Source organism: Colius striatus, chromosome Z (genome assembly GCF_028858725.1).
Source record: "Colius striatus isolate bColStr4 chromosome Z, bColStr4.1.hap1, whole genome shotgun sequence".
NCBI lineage: Eukaryota > Metazoa > Chordata > Aves > Coliiformes > Coliidae > Colius > Colius striatus.
Window position 1 is genome coordinate 36254191 of NC_084790.1, and position 18220 is coordinate 36272410.

Genomic DNA, 18220 nt, shown 5'->3' on the forward strand with positions numbered 1-18220 from the left:
CAAATGCGAGCTGGAAGGGGATTAAAAACCAACCACGTGGTAGATCTGGTTTTATACTTTGCAACCTCCAGCTCCATTTATGTTCTTTACCCTGCTCAGGGAAGATTAGCCTCTAGATGGATGTGTCTGAGGGATCACCTCAGGGGCAGATCTGCATGCAGAAACCGGTTTTTGCTATGGCTGGAAGAGAGCTATGACCTAGCAGTGCGCTCCATCTGAGCAGTTCCCCGAGCATCGCAGTAACTGCTGAGCACTCCTGCACAGGAAAGCTTTGTGAAGGCAACAGCTTGGAAGGGGAAGCTCTTCAGATCTTTCCCCATTCTTCTCCTCCTCCCTGGCCTGTGAGTGATTCAGTGTCCCAAACCTTAACTTTTTGCTACCACCTTCCTCCTCTTAATCTCCTTCATCTTCAACACCTCCTCCTCTATCACTACCATCTTCTCCTCCATCTGTCTGCCGCCTGGATCTCTCTCTTGTTCGCTTGCTTTCCCCCCTCCTCTTCCACCTCCCTCCCTCTCTTTCTTCTTGCCTTTTCCTCCTCTCTTCTCTTTCTCTTTTTCCTTCTCTTCCCCTACACGTTGTTGTTGTTGTTAGAAAGGATTCTTGCACCCCCTGGTGCTCTTGCGTTTTGTGTGGTAGGAGAGGAGATTGTCTTCTTTCTCTCTCTCCCTCTGGTTGCTCATTATTCAGAGAGAGACACAGAGGGTGAGTGAGAGAGAGAGAGAGAGACGGATATCTCAGGTCATCTGCAGCTGCAGCAAACCAGTGAAGGAGAGAGAGAGAGGGAGAGGGAGAGGGAGAGAGGGGGGGAAAAGCAGGGAAAGATGGCGATCCTCCATTGCTGAGACCTGGCAAGGAGCACATGAGACTCGCAAAACAACTTCCACAACAATAACAAGAAGAAGAGGTAGACAGAGAGGAAGAGGAGAGGAGGCAGCAGCAAGAGCAGCAGTGCCGGGACGCTCCTGTAAGTTCTTGCAATTAAAACCCATCTCCGGTTTGGCACTGGAGAGATCATCTCTTGTGTGTGTGTGTGTGTGTGTGTGTGTGTGTGTGTGAGTGAGAGTGTCTGTATTTTGTTTGGTCTTTTCTGTCCTTCTGTCCTTCCACCACCTTCCTCTGAAATCCATTCATTCGGTCAACGGAGGAAGGAGGAAGAAAGGAAAGAAGAAAAAAAAAAGAGGAGAGGGGAGTGAGAGCGAGGTGTTTTGTTTGAGAGAGAAGTCTCTTGCATGGAGGAGGAGAAGAGGAGGAGGTGCTGGTGGTGGTGGTGGTGGTGGTGGTGGGAGGAGGAGGAAGGCGGTTAATTAATTTTTTGTTGTTGCATTAAGCGGGGGGGGTGGGGGGGTGGGGGATACGGGGAGATAAGTGAGATATCAGCCGAGCTTTCGGGGTGGGGGGTGCCCGAGAAGATACGTGTGTATGTGTGTGTGTGTGTGTGTGTGTGTGCGCGCGAGGTCTGGATGGTGCTGTGCGTGTGGACTTGGATAAGAGACGGAGACACGGAGGAGAGAAAAGCTCCGTGCTGGCACAACCCAGGCAATCGGGTGACCTCTTTCTTCCTGCCTTCCTTCCTTCCTTTCTTTCTTTCTTCGTTCTTCTTTCTCTCTCTCTTCTTTTCTTTCTCTCTCTCTTTCTTTCTCTCTCTCTCCCCCTCTTCCTCTCCTCTCTTTCTCCTCGTCCCCTCTCGCTGCCCTCCTCGCCACTGGCGAGGCTGGTCCCTCAGCCCGGCGGTGGTGCCCCCACCGCGACTCTCCTGGACTTGGGATGTGGGGTCCCTGGCGGCGCCGGGGCTGGGGGGCTGGTGGTGCCCGCAGGAGGTTGCTTGGAGGAGGACAGCGTTCAGCTGGAGAGCAGGAGCCATTACACACACGCTTCTGCTCTCCTTTGAGAGAAAGAGAGCGAGAAAGGAAGAAAGGAAGGGGAAGGAGCCCACTTCTTTCTCAGTTCCCCGATGTCCCTACCATTAAACCAGGCGAGGGAGAAGGCGCTTTCTCCCCTGCCTCTTTCTCAACCACCCGGAGCAGCTTTCTCCCTATCTCTCCCCCTCTTTCCCTTTCTTTATCTCCCTGTCCTCCATTTGCAAGCTGTCTGCTTTGGTTCCAGTCCAGGCTCCACAACACAAAGCTTCTCCTCGCTCTCGTACACATGCACGCACACGCACACTCGCGCGCACACACACACACACACACAAACACACACTCACACACAGAGTCTCCAGGCTCTTTATGTCTTCTGGAGTAACCTTCTTCGGCCCCCCGCTCCCTGCTCTTCTTAGCATTGTGGTTTCTATTCTCCACACAGAGAGATCCTCCTGGAGCTTCATGTAGTTGTGATCTGATAGGATTTCTCCCCTGCTCACGTCCTTCTTTTGGGGAAGGAAAAGGAAAAGTTTCATGCATTTTTCTGGTGTTTGGAAGGAGAAAGATCTTCAAGTTTGAGTGCTTTCTGCTGCTGCTTTTGTGTGTGTGTCTGTGGGGGTCTGTCTCATGAAGCTGTTTGCATGTCTAAGAGGAAGTGACTAGTTTGGCAGAGAGCTGTGATCTGAGTCAGGTAAGCCATGTCATGTTCTCTAGCTCCACCAGAAAATGGAGGAGAGAGAGAGTAGACAAAGCTGAGATGGGAAGTGCTCCTAACATCGTGGATGTCTCTCCATGTTTTGAAGCTATGCTGGCAGTAGCTGGCTTAATGATGATTTTTTTCCCCTAAGGTTTCTTCAGTTTTTTTTCAATACACAACATTGTGATGGGTCTTCTCTGACTTCATGCTATCAGGAAACAGGATTGGAGGAAATTGCTCAGATTCTCCTTCACACAGAGAAACACATCCTCAGGCTTTTTTGGTCTTAGGCTTTCATGAGGAGGTCACCTTTCTAGATATTTTTCTTAAAGACCACAGAATTTAGGAGGTTGTTCAGTTGGCCAACAAAATAGTGCATATATGCACGCATTTATAGATTTTTGAAAGCATTTGGAGGTAAGTGCATACAGGCTGCTCAGGTTCTTCCAGAGAACATCATGAAATGTCATTTTTTTTTCTAGGTGATGATGGTGATGCCTGATTTTTGGGATTTTTAACATCTGATTTTCAAGAGCATTCCTTCTTTTGGATGTGTTTTAGAGTGGAGTCTTTCCCCTCTCACTGGGTTGCATTGAAGTGATACTGGCATGCTTTTAGTAGGGTCCTCAGAGCATCGTAACATCCATAATTTCTCTTGGAAAAAACAAAACAGTGTTCACAGCAGTCTTTTTGGTGTCTTAAAATATTTTTTTTTCTGAACACTTAAAGCAACAGTATTGTTATAATTTTAATGTCATTATGGAAACCTAAGATCTTTAAAGTGAGATAGCAGTTGAACAGAACTTTGTGTGCTTTTTTTAAACCCAACTTTTAGTCTGCAATAATTTTGAGTCATCTCAAAATCAGTCTCACTCTTTTCCTACCAATCTTAAATTTGCACATTGGTTGCATAGTAGATGCAGTTCCTCAAAAAAATGCAAACTGCTTGCTGAAATGCACGAGGGGGCTACCAGAATGCAGTGCTACTGAGCTTGAAGGCACAGCTCCATAGAAAGATATTAGTAATGTTCACACATAGGTTACTCTGAAGAATTTAAGAGGGAGTGTGTTACATATGGGAGGTGTAAGTGGCAGGATAGTGAATCTGAATCAGAACACACTCCCAAATGTGCAAAAGAATAGAAGGATTTGAGGATTGCAGTGACTGGTGATGAACTTGAGATCCAGCTGCTGCAAAGTTAAGATTAATGCACCTGTTTTACTGTGGAGGAAGTAGTTTACCATGCAGTCTAATATACTTGGGAAGGAGATTGCATTATTGACTGCATTTTTTAAGTTCTGGTTACTGATGTGTCACCCAGAGTGCTGAGATGCTGTGGTTGTCTCCACCTTTCAGAAGTGGGCCATGGAACATACCATTTCAGGTATGTTTAATACATTTTGACAAAGTTAAGAGTGAGGTTTGTTGTTGGTTTGTTGTTTTGTTTTTGTTTTCTCTGAGATGATGTTCTGTGATGCACTTTACAGTCTCTGCATAGGTCTAAATCAGCAGCCATTGAAGAAGCTGAAAAAGTCTTCATTGACCTTTGCTTGTTTGGGTCAGATCCTAAATATACACTGTATAAGAAGACTATACCTAGTCTTCTTAGGTATCTGCTTGTATTTCACACTTCTGAATTTTTAATTTCTTCTTGGGAGGTCAGCTTCCACTGCAACATGCCCTACAGATAGGCTGTTCATCAACATGGCATGAACAATCCAAGAATGAGTTTGAGATTTAAGCAGATCTTTATGGGAAGTCCTCTTAGCTCTCTTATGTTGGCAGAGATGCTAGAAAACCAAACATCATTGAGCAATTTAGTTGCAGTGAGAGTAGTGTTATTTCTATGGAAGGTTTCTTCACTATGAGAGTGATATTCTGGTTAATGATATTTCTTGCTGTACTTCTGCCCAGATAGACTGAAGTGCATTTTGCTGTTAAAATACTAGCTGAGGTGCTTATTTTATTTTTAAAACCAAAACAAATTAAAAAAATCCCAAACCAATGAGTTTTAAAAGAGCTCTATAGAAAGTTAATTCAAGAGATGGTGGTGGCTTTCTTGTAATAACGAACAAATTTCTTCAGTTGGGCAATGACTTTCGATTGCTTTAATTTGTAGCCACTCAGAACTTCTTAATGGTTCAGGCTCTTAACAGAAACTGCATTCAACGCTTATTCTTCAGTATATAAGCTTGCTTTTCTTAATCACTTTTCTCAGCCTTGTTAGACATAGTCGATGGATCACTGCTTTAAAAATGTTTAAACAATGATTTGATTTCCTCACATATTTTTACTAGGTTCATAATGCATTACATTGTTGAAAATTTTCAAACATCATGTTTAGAATTTCCTTCTATATTTTTACAAAAATGTTTTGTTACAAGAGGAAAATTAATAATATGCTGTATATGCTTAGACCATGAGGATTACGAGTACATAAAAGGGTGCTGCAAATGGAAAGTAGAACTTTTGCAAGTAGAAGTAGAGAAAAAAAAATTCAATTCAGTAAAGTAAAACAAGCTCTTTAGTTTTGTGAACTTTGACTTAAAGTAGGATTAAGGAAAGTAGGATTTTATGAAAATATGAGTGATTTCAAACAGAGCTGATAAGTAGTTAAGGATTGGAGAAGAACAGTGTTCAACATAGATGACTGGACATCTGGCAGATGTTACTGTGGGCCCCAAGGAATGGACAAGTTTAATTTTAGCCTTAAAAAGGAAATGGGAAGAACTACAATCTTATAATAGTACAACTTAAAGTTTGAGGAAGGTTACTTCTGAAAAGCCCAAAGATACCTCTTGACATTTGGAACTCCCAGAAACAAGATTTAAAAGAGTTTTTGCTATTGAGTTGTCCTATTATCCCAAACATTTGTAGAGTTAGAATATGAAATGAGATTACTCCAGTTTGCTTTAGCGCTTTCATTGCTTGGTGTTGTGGATGATTTCTTAAATTCAGCAGAAGAACACTGCTTTGTAGTAAGAAACTGTGGTGAATAGGTGTGTAGTATTCATTAACTGACATAGCCCTGTTATGAAACTATCACTAAGCAAGCTTGGAACAAAATCCCCAGTGAAGCACTTAAAAGGGTGATTTGAAGAAGCGTACTGGTAGAGGAAGGAGATTAGTTTTGACAACCAGGAAAGGTCTACAAAGACCACTATATCTTTGTGTCTTTCCATGTGTTTTGTTTTCATGTCCTTTGTAATACTTCCAAGTCATTGTAGTAGTACAAAAATAATAGAAATGGTCTCTTCACATATATTTATTTATTTTGAAATTAAATAACTTATTTTGTCAACTTCTGCTGGATTAAAAGATTCTGCTGCAGACCTCTGTGATTTGCTTAACTTGCGTACTTGATCAAGATGTGATCAGGTATGAACTTTTAATTGCCCTCAGTAAAAACATTGAACATCAGTCTAAATGCTTGCTTGCTTTTCAAACAGTTGCTTTATTCTAGAGTACTAAACCATCAAACAATCACTCTGAAAGAGTGTCTGTAATAAAAGTCTTTCAGGTGGTATGAAAATATGGGCTCATGATCTGTGAATATTAATTGAGGAGGGGAAGAGAAATAACCATTCATTCAGTGAGAAAAATTTTGAAGGAAAAAAAAGGAGTATGATGAGAATGAAGGCTGCTTAAACATCTGCTAACCTCTCAGAGCAAGGAACTCCACAATTGTTTAATCAAGAGGTGCTTGAGAAGGTGGTGTGATGCAACTCTTCAGCTGCTGGCAGAGACACAGTTAACATTGTAAACGGTTGAACTTCAGCATGGCACTTCTCCAAATGAGTTGACTGTTGAAAATAAAATGTTCCAGAAGAACTGGGAGAACAGGAAAGAAGTTAAAATAGCATGGTTTGTATGCCAGTACTGAAGAAAAGGGGGAGGAAGGGAGATAGCTCAACTTATGATAATTATCTTGTTGGTTGTATTGAAAAGGCTTTAGTAGAATTTTCCAAGTAGGGGGGGACTAGATTTAATAGCATGGAGTCTTTATCTGTATCCTGACTTTTGGAAGTGTTCTGCTTTAAGCTTGTGTTTAGGAGGTTGAATGCATAGGTAAATTAAGAGTCACATGAGATTATTTTTTATTTTGTTCCATTTTGTTCTTTTAACTTTAAAAACAATACCAAAGATCTAAGTCTGCCCCTCATCTCTTGAGTTTTATGAAGCTGTGCTAGATGTTGCAGTACAGACACAACTCTGAAGGGATATTAAAGAGAGGGTTTGAACTGAGGAAGGAAGAATCTTTATTTCTGGTATTTTATGTTTGAAACGCATAGCCTTATGTACAGTTTTGATTTTTTTTCTCTTTGTTCAGCTCTTCAGGAGTTGGAGCTCTTGGTATAGTTGCTTCGTTCAGCTTGAGCATGGGTTATTGCAGTAACTCAAAATATCCCTGCCTAATCATTACTTGAAGGAACTTTTCTTTAAGCAGTTTTTGGAAAAGAGCCTTTCCTCATTACTGGTTGTGATTGCTTTGTAGTCATTTTTGAAACACATTGGTTATTAGAACATTGGTCCTAGACCATAGCAACAGTGCTATGCCTTTTATTTCCCCTTGATCTAAAAGCCTCTTCGTTTTGGCTCATCTTTGTGATATAATTATGGACTTGCACAGCTGTTGTCTAGTTGGAATACAGTAGGTTTTTTACTTGGTCTAAAAGCTCCTTTTTGGGTAGAAGATGGTAAGATCCCTCAAGAAAAATTATCAGTTTTGCATTTAAAGGTGAAAATGAGACATCTCAGGATGTGTAGTCATTTTTCTTGAGTAAGGTCAAATACAGTCCCTTTAAGAAACATGTTTAATAATATCAGCACAAAGAGCTGTAGGCACAGCATCAATGTCAGAAGTAATTTGGAAGGACTTACTGATTGGGGAAGCAAACACTGCAAAGCCAATATATTGAGGCAAATAATTCTGAAAAACCACTTGAATTTCTGGACTACTTCCGTTAGTTTTGAACTAGTTAAATTAAGAATTCAGTGGTTGATGTGTGTTGCTTGTTCCTTCATGGTGGAAGATAAAACAATCTAATTGGGATTATGCAGAAAATTAGAGAGTTATTTCATGCCCTTGGGAGAGGAAGCTAAGTGCTTGCCTTGTGTGCCTGTGTTTTTCCCTCTTTCAATGCCAGGAATATGCAACTAATAACTTGCTAGTTATTTAGATAATGGGTGGCCAGCAGCACTGGATGGTGTGTTTGCAACACTTGTTACAGGTACAGGATCTATGCTGACTGAAGATAAAGAATGGGATTTCAGCAATGGCATTATAAAGCTCTGGAAAGGGGTCTGAGAACCCCAGCTGCTGTTGTGGTGGAGGAAGTCAGGCCTTCAAAGGATACAAGGATTAGAGTGTCACGAAAAGTAAGTGGTAGCATCAGCACAAGTAGAAAATAGGCAGAGCTATTCAGCAAACAGAAAAGTAGGCTAAGGCATGCCATAATTATGTGTAGTGGAAACTTGCTGCTAATAGAGCAATTGCGTGGGGTAGGGAGGCAGAAGAATGATTTTTCAAGACAAAACAAAGCAGACATTGCAGAGAATGATACAGGAAGACTGAGGATTCAATGTGCTCGTGATAATGTGAAAGAGAAGACTTTGTTTTGAAAGATGCTAAAAATGGAATCTTCTCATCTACATGTGGTCACTGTTTCCGTGGCCTTGTAGGACAATAGGGTCTTCTTTGCACTACCCAAATGAGCAAATTCTTCCTTCCCTCATGCAGCTCTTTAAGGTTCAAATAGTGCTACATTGAGGATGGTATCGATGGTTGTGGAAAGAAGGCATCACAGGATATTCCTTTTGGAAAGAAGATGGCTCATATTGGATTGGACTGTTGTCATGCAAATGGCTTCAAAACACAATAGCCACTTATCACAGGAGCCAGGCAAACACATTCCTCCCACACACTGTCCCTAGACTTCTCATTGCTGGCAAAGAAAAGAGCAGAATGGGGGAATGTGACACACAGAACCTGGTGCTCCAGCAGCCCATACTTGGAGTTTTTTCCTTATTTATTGAATAAACTGAGTAGCTAAGGCAAGATGACATGTGTTGGAAGATTTTGGTCAAGCACAAGTGTGACGTGCAGGGTAATGCATTTGCTTTCTAATGATTTTGACTTGCTGAAGACTTTAATTTAGGGTCTAGCTGGGAAAAGGATCATTAATAAAGACCTTGCTGTGGTCCAAATGCCAGAATTCAGCTGTCTGATGATGTTGAAAAGTGTGGGGGGTTTTTTTCATTCATCTCTTAAATTGGCAGCCCAAGTAGTTTTTAAGTCAGAAATTCTAGAGGGATTGGTGAAGGTGGCTTGTGTCTTTTTCTCTCTTTTTTCTCTCTTTTTCTCTCTTTTTCTCTCTTTTTCCCCCTCTCTCTTTTTTTTTTTTTCTTTTTTTTCTTTTTTTCTCTTTTTCCTCTTTCTCTCTTTCTCTCGCTCTCTTTTTTGGAAGGGGAGTTGGAGGATTTAGAGTGTTTTGCTGTTTGGGTTATGTTTGGTTGCTTTTGTTTTGTTTTGTTTTGTTTTGTTTTTCCTTTCAGTTTAAATTAAAAAAGGGAAAAAAAAGTGGACATTCCAGTCTGTGCTAAACTTGTGAGACAGTTTGGAGGACTGCTGGTCTTGAGGTGTATTCAGTAAATCAGGGATGACTTTTCATCTAGTTGAGCAAACTGCTTCTGGAGAGAACTTAGAGGGGCCCCTGAATATTTATTTTTTTAACTTGCACTTAAATTCTTCAGTTACAGTCAGATTTGGCCAGATTTGTGGGCATGTGGCTCTTTATAACAGGTATCTCTGATCAAACACTAAGGAGACAAAAGAATTAAGTGTCCAGCCTTTGAAATCTTGACTTATTAATGTTTTTTTAAGTTCACCCTTGTCTCGACACAGTATAATAGGCATCATTAACAGGGATATCAGAAATTTAGACCTTGGTGATGGATTCTTTTGTTATGTGTATGTTGAAACAAATCAATATGTAGATAAGAAAAATGTTTTGAGAGTGGTTCTGCTGTCTGAGACTGGAGGAGACCTTCTCTGCTGTTTGTAAATACTTGAGAGTTGGGAACTGGAGCTATCTACCACTTTGTTTCTGTGTCACCACTGCCACTCTGACTGTATGTTCTCAGGTGTATTGCAGCTTGTGGTGAGTATGGAAGAAGAGAGTAACTATACAGTAAATACTTAGTTTCACTGATAATGGCGCAAGTTTTGGAAGACTATGACCAGAAGTAGTCATCTCATTTTCTTCTGTGTTATGTGACAAGCAGAAGTCAGAAAAATAAATAAATAAATGTCAATGCGAACAAACTTGGAATGATTTCTCCTTATTTGATTTGAAGCGCTCTGGTCTTGCATTTCAGTTTTTCCCATCCCTGTCTACATTTGGGTGGCTCTGGCTGCAAGATATAGGACCTCCAGCAGTGGTGGGCTCTGAAACTGTGCTTCTGTCATGCATAGCTAAATAACTTGACAAGTGTAAAAATGCTAACAAATGGCCAATGGAAAATTGAGAGCAGCCAGACAGCTCTCAGCCTTGTTAATTAGCTTCTTGACGGCTGAATTGTGCCTCCCTCTCATATGGCTGTGGCTTGCAGCCCTGTGAGAAAGAATTTGGGTTCCTGGCTAGGAGTGCATCCCCAAAGTTGAATTCATGTTACTTAAAGTCCATGTGGACTGGTTCCTTTTGGTCTAAGTGACCTTTTCTTTGCTGGGGGAGGGCATATCAGCTTTCAGCTATGTCAGGTCATATAGAGGTCAAGTTCTCTTGTTTGTGATCAAGCATATAGTGTAAAATAGCCTAGTGTCTAATACCACCAGGTCCTGGGGAGAGGAAAGCCTTTATTAAGGCTTGCTGGAGGTAAATATGACTAGAGGCCATGTTGTGGATCAGCATATATGATGGCTTTCAGCTTCAGGCTTGTAGGATTCCTGTATTTCACCCTTTGATGGTGCTGGCTCCTGGTCTATTTCCATTCTGGTAGGCTGAGAAGAAGCTGTTGTTTCTCAAGAGCAAGCAGATTTCTCCTCCCAGGTTATCCATATGTGTGTGAGACCTTCTGAAATCCCTGGCTCCAAGGGCATAACTGTATTACTCATTGGAGCTGCTGAAAGAGTGAGTCAATATATTTGGTCTCTCAGCTGCATGAATAAATGAGTAAACCTGAATTATTTTAAAATGATCAGATTACAGAGGTGATACCATACTAGTATGAATTTTCCATTCCGTGCCCTCTACAAATGTGCTGCTCTCTTTCCTTCTTCTGTGGAGAAGGGGGAAATAAAAGATTTTCACTATGTTGTTCGCCCAAGGAACTATGTAAAAACTGCTGAGATTGCACTCAGAAAATGTCTTTCAGACCAAAAACTTTGAGTAGAAGTTGCTTGGCAAGATGACAGATAGGTTGGCCAAAGGTTGCATGTGGTGTGCTCTTGCAAAACGCGTATGAAATGATCGTTGCCCTCCTGGTCCTTCAGTGCTTCCACAGATTCACCAATGTTACTTCAGTGGTGTACAGGAATATAAGTTGCTTACTAATATTCTGGTCTTATCTCTGAAGATACTTATTTTAAGAATTTGTGTCTACATAGGTTTGTTAATACTGTACTGTAATATCATATGGGCTGCTGAGACCTGAAGGGGGTGAGGAATCTATTTTTAGTGTATTTGAAGGGTAGATGATGTTTCAGGTTGTGGAATGACTTTCTGGGGGGCCTGTCACAATATACTGAAGTTTTGTATGTCATGGCAGTGGAGGCCAGTCATATGATGATGAGTTAGTAGCTTAAATGGGACATAAAAAAAATTCTGGTCTTTGGGGAAATTTTAAAGATAGATGGAGCTAAAATGACACACAGTCTGTTCTCATGCATGTTTTCTTGATGTGTTGAAGATATCTAATTCTCTTTACAGGTGAAATAAGCAGTCTGCTTATGAGCTAAAGGCAGTGTCTGTTGGCACTGAGATTGGAGGGTTATTCGTGTCTGAGTAAGAATTTTAGTAATGGATGACCAAAAGAGTGTTTTAGTTGCCCAAGACTTGTGAAGAAGATGTTTTGTGATCTCTTTCCACATCAGAAGTTAGTCACATGTGGGAAGCTGAATAATACCAGTGCAGTCCTATTTAAACATATTTGACACCCCAGCCAGCAGAGATTTTGAGCTTTTAAGAAGACTGCCTCAGGTAAATGCTTACGTGCAGCAATCTGAACAGTGAATCCAGCCTTGCCGTGGAAGCATGGCACTGTAGTGGTAGCCATGAAGAACAGATTTTAATGATTAATTATGGTTAGATTTTATGTGGATTGGCTTCCTATCTTCTTTGGAAGGCAGTGAAACTGCAACTTTTATAGGATTCTTCTTACATTCCCAGGATTTTGTTTGCGTGTGCAGGCAAGTATGCCTTATTTATTTAATAGATCCTCACTGCCACTATTAGGAACATTACAAAGGCTTCTTAATGGGTTGGACCCCAGCTACCATTGCATTTTCTTGTTACTGTGTTATATTTGACTAAAGCCCATACATTGTAAAAGCTTATTCACATGAGTAATCAGTGGGATCTGATTTTGAATTTCACTGAAGCTACTCCTGTGAGTAGGCATTAGATGATCAAACCCTTAGCCGCACAGACTGATTCTTCTGCGGTTTTCAGGGAGGCATTCGGAAATTGCATCCTGAGTAGAAGATGCCCTTAGCTTTCAACAGCTACCACCTACATACAGGAGATGTTCACTTGTGATTGTATGTGAGGGCATGGTTGGATCTCATTTGTAGGAGCCAGTGGAAGCATATGCATTAGATAATTCTTCCACTTTAATTCTTGTGCTCCTTTTCTTTCATTCTCAGCCTTTGAATTTGAGAGCACATACATTATAACTACTCAGCTTCAGCCTAACTTAGAGCTGGCATATCCCTGCAATATGATTTCATGTGAGTTTGCGTGCTCATGAGAACATTCATATTGCTGTAGACAGTGTACATGCATTTGGGAGTCATAATATCATTTTGGTTGGAAAAGACCTTTAAGACCATCAAGTCCAACCATTAGTCTAACACTGCCAAGCTCATCACTAAACCATGTCCCTAAGCACCTACCAATAACAGTGATGTTCTCACAAGTCATGTTTCTTCACACCTTTAAAAAAATATTTATTTTTTTATTTGTTAAGGGATCAGTTTGAGTAGATACTGATGTGGTAATTGCCTTTTCAAGACAAGAGGATCAGGGAAAATGCGACCTAGGCCCTTTTACAAAGACAGGAGTGTGTACATATGTGTACACAGTACAAGTTGCTACCCCTGTGGTTCATACTGCTATGGTAGTTCATCTGGCAGATCATTTAAATATTTACTCCAAAAGATCTTGTTCTCTGTTGGTGTCAAGCAGCATTTCCAGTTATTTTTAGGTCATTTTCATCTTAGCAACTCTGTTGGAGATAAACCAGACACAACTGCTGTAAACTGTCCTTGCATTTTGGTAGAAATTAATAAAATAAAGTTTAATTGTTTGGTCCCAAGGGGAGAACAGACCATCTGGTTAACAGAAGGTTAGGCCAAGTAATACAGTGCTGAGAGTGCCACACACCAACCCAGAATAGCTGGTTGTGTGTCCAGTTGCTGCCTGTATTGAAGCATTGAAATGATGCTTTCAGATCTGCAGAGCCAGCAGTTCTGTTACCACTGCTGTGACGCAGGAGATAATTCTGTTGGGCAAGCATCAGCATGGGGGTGGATCTACAGTACAGGATGTGTAATGTCAACATGAAGCATGGGAGCTGGCAGTAAGAAGGAAAGCAGCCATTTCATGCCAGTGCAGGAAGCCTAAATAGATTTTTCCTCTCAGCATCTCGTCCTTTTATGCTGCTTTCATACTTGGTATTAAATGATTATCTTCTGCTTTGTCATCTGAAAACTTCAGCCCAGCAGGGTTTCATTTCTTTCTCTTTTTGAACCTGTTTGGTTTGGTTTGGTTGGGGTTTTTTGGTGGTTTTTTTTGTTTTGTTTGTTTGTTTTGGTTTGGTTTTTTTTTGTTGTTGTTGTTTTGAAACAAGTGAAGGGTTCTCCAAAAGCATGTGTGGTGGATTATAAAAGGGGCTGGGGGGAGGCTGAAGGGCTAAGCAGATCTGGAGAAGAAGAGTTTAGTCATGTGAAAGTCCTGAGTTTCAGATGAGGTTTCATTGTAGATCCTTTTGGCTTTAGTGCAGAGACATTTTGTTAAAAGGCTGTAACCATTTGAGAACATTGCACCAGCAGCTGTGAAATGCAGAAAGGTATGAAATACTGCAAGTGATTCTGTGTAGACTTTGAAACTCTGTAATTACTAAGAAACCGTAGAAAGCTACTGTAATTGTTTCTGGGTTGTGGGTTGTTTTTTTGATTGGTTGGTTGGTTGGTTTGGGTTGGGGTTTTTTTTAGCAGGAATGTCCTATTAGAATTTCTTGTTCCTATTTGGTTAAAGCTAGTAGCAAATTACCATGCCACCTTTTTTTTTTTTTTTCTTTTGATAAGAACCAAATAGTGTTACATGACTGTTTAAATCTGCAGAAAAAGAATTTCTAAATAAGCTTACTAAACAATCTGTAGACTTAAAAATCTAGTGATATATCTTCAGTCACAGACCAGTCAATGGGTTTGGGGTTTTCTGTTGTGGGTTTTTTGGGTTTTTTTGTTTATTGGTTAGAGTTTTTTTCTCCCAAAGCATTTGCAGGCATCTTTCTGTAGCTGCAACCTGGGAAGCTCTAGAATATCACAGCTTGTTTCCTGATGGGCATGGCAGAGCTGAACTTCATAATCAGAGCTCTCATGGTTTCTATTGCCTGCCCAGCAAGATTTTCAAAGAGTAATATTACAGCTCTGCTTGAATGAATCCTTGTCTTAGATGCTGTTCTGTAGTATCCCTCCAAACATATGACTTTCTTCATATATTCCTAAGAACTGGAGAGTGTGGGAGTAGTCAACCCACAGGTATGTTTTCCCAGTTGCATTTTGGTGACAGGAGGAGGGGATGCATATAAAATGTGACTTGTATGTGAAGACTGTTTGTTCTGTTCTGCAGTAACTTCATCCTTACACAGCCCTTGCTCCACTGGCCCCATTCAGGAGATTTTTTGGTTAAAACTATGGGTGTCTAGCACTTTTGCATAGGTCACTTGGAAAGAAATGGCACTGAAGAATTATGTGAAACTTGAACACTGTCTCTCAGGGCAGAACTTTTCTTAGTTGCACAGATAGATCTTAGGCTGTGATGTCTGTTTCAGCATCAAAAGTATTAAGGATGCAGGCAAATCAGGAGGTATGTTTGGTCTGTTGTGTCTGTCCATATAATTTCCCTTGCAGGTTTTATTTTCCAGTAGCTGGTAATTTTGTGGTTTTTCTAGTTGTGTTGAAGAACAGTTTTTAGAACACAGTGGAGAACATTCATCAGAAGTGTTTCTACATATGCAAATGAATAATGCTTCTAGATTTTGTCTGCAGCTTTTCTTATAGAACAACTATATACTGCAAAGAAAATATATTGTCCTTGAATTTTTCATATCAAAAAAGGTGCTACTTGCTGAAGATAGTTTATTATAAATAACTACTAAGATGATAATCTCACCACAGCATGCTTGGCAGTCTTCCACTGAGTTAGCCTGTTTCAGTAAAGAGCTGTCGCTTAAGATACAAAGCAATCTGCAAGGACATATGATCACACACACCAACTGTTTTCTCTGTCATTATGGATGCCTCATCATTTCCTCCGTCTGATAGTTAGGAACTGGAATTATTATCTGGTAGACCAGAAGGATCTAGCACCAGAAAGATGGACTTGAGTTCCCATCACATAAACACTGTGAGAGAAGTTCTCAATTACGGAGGCACTATCATGAGAATGTATGTTGGACATGGTTGTGGAGTTTTGATTTTGTTTTGTTTTGTTTTTTTTTTTTCATTTGTTTTCTTTTTAATGCCAAAAGGATAGGTGTGAACTACTGGAGAAACTCCTCATATATGGATTCCTTTGTTATTAGAAATGGTGGAGAAACCTAAGTCTACAGTAAAGAGAGGATTTTTTTTTTTCATGTTGGCTTTGCTTGGGTAAATAATGACTTCAAGATCTCTGAATGTTTTGTTTCATATAAATATTTTCCATAATAAAGACTATGATAGATAAGAAGCTGTATCCATTTTTTCTAAGGCTACAGGAAGACTAATACTAATACTCATATATGCTTAATCTCAAGATTTGGCTGTAGTCAGATTGTTTCATGGTAGCTTTTTTTGAGTTTGAGAAGTTGATACTGGTTTGTGGTACATGACTGTTGAGTTACTATAACAACAGTTCAGTGGTGGATATCAGTGACTGTTGTATGCAAACTTCAATTAGAGCTCTGGCAAGTGTTTGTGTTTCATTTGTTTAGAAACAATTTGAACAGGCTATCTCTGCTATTTGTTAACAGTATAACATGAATCTGAACTTTGTCTAACCACCATGTTACTCATGGATTCTGTTCCTTGTCATCTGATGCTTCACAGAGTCCTAACAACTTACAGTTCAAGCCTGGGCAGTTATGGTTGCTTAAAAATATGGAGTGTGGTGTTTAGTGGAAGCAGACTGTAAGACTGAGATGGAACAAGTGAAGATATCATCAATTTTGCTGGATTTTTTTTCTCCGTGATTTAACAGATCATGTTAAATCCTCTATGTATCTCAACAAGATCAAGGGGAAAACAAGACTTGCAAGCCTTAATATCAGTCTTTTTTTTCAAACCTTGCAAGTGTTTGGAGTTGACTCTCACCTGGGAAGGAAAGCATGGAAGGAGGCAGACAGATGGTAACTCTTTTAGCTAGTGATGGTATCTTCCCCCACAAGCTCTACAAAGCCAAATTCCTGTGTTCTTTGCTGAAATTGTGAGAGCAGATTAATGATGAGATGGCCTCTGCTTGCAGATAAGATGAAGAAATTATTGAAACTGGTTCCTGATATTCACTGACCCATGTATGATTGTGGAGTGTTCTTCATCTCTTAACATCTGACCCAGATGCCTTTATACTTCACGATTGCTGTTCAGAGTCTCTCACGTGCAGAAGCTGCCTAACTTGGATGACCTTGTGGCTTCAAAGAAAATCCCATGGACCTGTTAGTTTCAACCTTACTGAAGGACATATTCTGAAGAGCTAGCTCATTAAGCAAGCTTTGAAGGGTGTGCTCTGCAGAGCAGCTTCCTGTTATTTGGTTAACGGTTGACCTAGTTCTATTGCCATATGCCTCCTGGAACGCATTCTAATATAAAATATGAGCTAAAGCAAGACTGGGATAATAGAAGGCAAGTCAAAGCCCTTATGAAACAGAATTCATATAATGCTGTTGCATTATGGAAGGCATTGTAGTTACTAAAAATGGCAGTATCTTCATGGAACTGTATTTATTCTGATTGCAAACTCAGGAGTGTTAATCGGACCTATCTGCACTTTTTTTTTTCCCTGTACAAAAGGTTTGTATCAGTAATTCCCCATGTTCCATACGTGAAGCTAAAGTTAGTGAGTGAAGCACTCTGAGTGATATTACAACTATGAGGAAAGACTGGATTAGATTATATTTGGATAAAAGCAGGAGGTGTGTTTTTCATTGCAAACCATGGATGAGTTTTTTTTTTTTTTTTTCCTCTTTAATTCCTGTCTGAAAGCCAAAAATAGGGATTCAAGCTTTTACCTGGTATGAGAGAGGACACGGACTACATACTTGCACTTAGGCTAAAATACAGGGAATTTGGAGCTACTAGATAAAGTTCAGCCTCCAGCCTGAATGTGTACATTCAGACAGCTTGAAGTTCTCAAGAACCTACAGGCTGTGTTTTCTGGTTAATTTGATTTTCTTCCCTAGGAAAAGAAAGAGGTGTGCGATAGCAACAACTCTTTTCCTAAGTAGTAGGCATTATAGTAGAACACAGAGGAAGGGGAAAATTAAAGCCATGCTTTGTAACCTTTTCAGAGCTCCATCTGTAGATGCGGTGATTTATTATTATTCTGTTGGTATAGGAAACTGAAGTGCTTACCAGAGGTACCGCTTTGAATATTCATATAACCTGGCAGCGGCTAACCTGTGTCTTTTCAGTTGCAGATGGATTTCAGGCAGTCCAGGTGTGAATTCTGGGCAAAGGTATGTCACCACAGCAGTGGGGGTGGCTGGGGCCAGCCCAATTTGTCTGTGTGGGAAGAAGTAAGCTGTCAGGACCTGTAAAGGCAGATGTTGCTGATCAGCATGGGGAGTGCCTAACCTGTAGAGAAGCAGTAGGATGTCTTGGGAGTCATAATCATCTGGTGTCCCTGTAATTCCTTCAACTTGAAGCTCTTCACATGCTTCTTATGACTCTGGGCTCATTTGGTGAGGGTGGGATACACGTAATGACAGCATTTCACAGTTTCCCCTTCTTCCCTGGTGTATAACACTGAGTGGTATTTTTGTAGGAGAACTCTTGAATCTGGAGTGAAGAAACTGCAACATTTTTAGTAGGACACAATGTGTTATGTGAGCTGTAATCATATCGGTCATGAAAAAAAAACTCTGCTCTGGGGACTGACACAAGCACAGCTATTTGTGCAACCTGATCAGAACAAAGGATAATGGTTCTGCTGCAAGATCAGACAGATCTGACGTTTCAGC

The 18220-nt window shown here is 40.5% G+C and overlaps 1 protein-coding gene across 4 annotated transcripts in view; it reads left to right on the forward strand.

The window, feature by feature from the left end:
* The first annotated feature begins 909 nt into the window (after window positions 1-909).
* The window catches only part of ZNF462 (zinc finger protein 462), an 87776-nt gene continuing 70465 nt past the window's right edge, over window positions 910-18220 (forward strand). For all 4 annotated transcript variants that reach the window (XM_062019240.1, XM_062019242.1, XM_062019243.1 and 1 more), the window contains exon 1: window positions 910-967. The gene's annotated coding sequence lies outside the window, so the exon portion shown is untranslated. The remainder of the gene's footprint in view (window positions 968-18220) is intronic.